This window comes from Octopus bimaculoides, chromosome 2, assembly GCF_001194135.2.
Source record: "Octopus bimaculoides isolate UCB-OBI-ISO-001 chromosome 2, ASM119413v2, whole genome shotgun sequence".
NCBI classification, from domain to species: domain Eukaryota; kingdom Metazoa; phylum Mollusca; class Cephalopoda; order Octopoda; family Octopodidae; genus Octopus; species Octopus bimaculoides.
The window spans coordinates 110123671-110126539 of NC_068982.1; positions in this window are offsets into that span (position 1 = coordinate 110123671).

Consider the following 2869-nt stretch of genomic DNA (forward strand, 5'->3'; position numbering starts at 1 on the left):
GAAGAAGAAGAAGAAGAAGAAGAAGAAGAAGAAGAAGAAGAAGAAGAAGAAGAAGAAGAAGAAGAAGAAGAAGAAGAAGAAGAAGAAGAAGAAGAAGAAGAAGAAGAAGAAGAAGAAGTGTGGGCTAGTAGCAATGAATGTGATATAAAGATAATGATGAGCAAGAAGGGAGGAATGAGAATGATGGGGAAGAAGAAAAAGGTTGGTTTTCTGTAAAGGAAGAAAAAAAGGCAATTGAATGTTTCCTGGGTTGATGACACGTAAATATTATTTTACATGTTTAACATCTCTCATTTCGTCTCTCTCCTTCACTTTTTGTATATGTCTTACACCTAGCTCTCTCTCTCTCTATCTATCTATCTATTTATCTCACTCACTCTCTCTCACTCTTTCTCTTGCTCTCTCTCTCTCTCTCTCTGTATACGTAAATAGATAGACAGGCAGACAGACAGATTGAGAGAGAGAGAGAGAGACTGAAAGAGAGAGCTGGGTGTAGAACATATAGAGAAGATGGAGAAAAAAAATAGGAGAAAGGATTTTGAACGTAAAATGAAATAGATAGATAGATAGATAGATAGATAGATAGGTTGGTTGGTAGTTATATAGACACATAGACAGATAGATAGATAGATAGATAGATAGATAGATTGCATAGCATAGCAGCCAACCGATTTTCCTTAATGTCACCTCAAATAACACATCTTACCGTCATCCTAACACCATCATCATCGTTACTACTACTACTACTACTACTACTACTACTACTACTACTACTACCACCACCACCACCACCACCATTAGCAACAACAACACCAATAATACTACACATACACCCAAGCACTATTCTATCTCCTCTTTAACCGTGAACAGCGCTGGTCATCACGAACATCATCATCATCATCATCACCAAGAGCAACAATCACATGGCGAAATAAAGGGCCCTTCCATGTGATCATTTGAACTGATAGAAACAGCAGCCAAATCATGCACCCGTCGTCTTCCTTTTTAAAAAAAAAATGGAGAAACGATACATTGCACATACTCCTGAATAAACAAAAAGAACGGGATTCTCGCGGCTGTAGCGCGTTTGATCGTAAGGCAGGCCCGGACCTCGTGCTGAGCAGCCACAACAGCAACAATCACAAGACCACCAGACAACTACCACAACGACAGACATACCATTATCAGTATTAGCATCACCAAAACCTTTCATATAATAATACATCATCACCTCCCCACCATCATCTCACCCGTTGCATTAAAACTATTGATTCCTTATATAAGCTCTAAAAACACAATCACTATAAACCCGTAAGATATCCCATCACACACACCTCAAGACATTATCTAACTTTATTATCAAAAATGCTAATTAACAACATTGATAACCTAGAGCTAACGCGGAAGAGTCCATGTGAGTGTTCAAGTTGCTAGAAATGGCAGCCAAATCTTCCTCAAATTGCGCCCTAAAGTTTTTTAAAAGGACACGTCTGATATTATGGCCCGGGGTTCTTTGCACAAAAGAAAATACGGGGACAAGGTGGTCATGCGCTTAATCGTTGATATGGTCAGTCAGAATTGACCTGGACTAAATAACAACAATATGCATACTTCTTCCAACAGATTTCTCAGAAACATTTCATTGAAAGTAGCACAATTCTTTTTTGTTTTTGTTTTTGTTTTTGTTTTTTTTTTCCAAAAAAAAAGCAGCGGACGATGTAAGAAAGTGGCCCGAAAGGATAACTTTGCTTGTAAATTAATGTGTGAGTGCGTGCGCGCGCGTTTGTGTGTGCACATATACATATGTATGCGTTACATACAAACACGTGTGTGTGTGTGTGTGTGTGTGTGTGTGTGTGTGTGTGCGTGAACGTGTGTGTGTAGATATATAATATATATATTATATTATGTATATATATATGAAGACTGCTTATAGGTCGGTTCTAATTACTTGATAATTTAATGATATTCAATAGGATTTCTTACCTTTTAGATATTAGAATTTTCAAGTATCAAGTAGCACAAATTTAGAAAACAGATAGTAATAGTGTAGGCCTGAAAAATAGCATAGACCGCTGCTGGTAGCCCAGTCTGGCAACCGTGTCTTCGAACAAACGAAGGAGACTCTATGTAGTCGCTTGATCTGCTAGAAATGGTAGCCAAATCTTCCTCGAATCACAGGTTGAAATTTTAAGAAGGACACTTTGGTATTATTGCCTTAGGTTTCCTGCGCATATCAAAAGGTTGAGAACGTGATTAATCATTGCTGTAATACTTTTAATTATTAATTATAAGTTTGCCTGATCAGGGCTGACCTAGGGCTGAACAACAACAACAAGAATAACAACTAGTATATTTCTATAACAGCATCCACCTAGAGCATACCACTATAACAGTAACAACAACAACCTACTACTACTACTACTACTACTACTACTACTACTACTACTACTACTACTACTACTACTACTATACCAACAACAACTAGAACCGCCCCAACAATATAATACCACTATTAACATCACCAACACAAACAGCACAAACAGAAATATCAAAAATACTACAGCTGTTATTTCATCATTACTTCCAACACCACCACCGCCATCATAAGACCACTAACTATATACATTAACACGAACATCATCATCATCATCATCATCATCAGCATCATACTTACATTAGCCACTATGCCGTTATCACTATTCCCATTAGTAAAAAGCGAGAAAAATAAAGATGAAGATGCAACCATACCTTGACCACTATCATCTCTACCATCATCTATATTAACAGCTCGATACCATCCGACCATCACTATCACCACCACTTCCAGCAGCAAAAACCTACCCTTAATACCACCACCCACCACCCA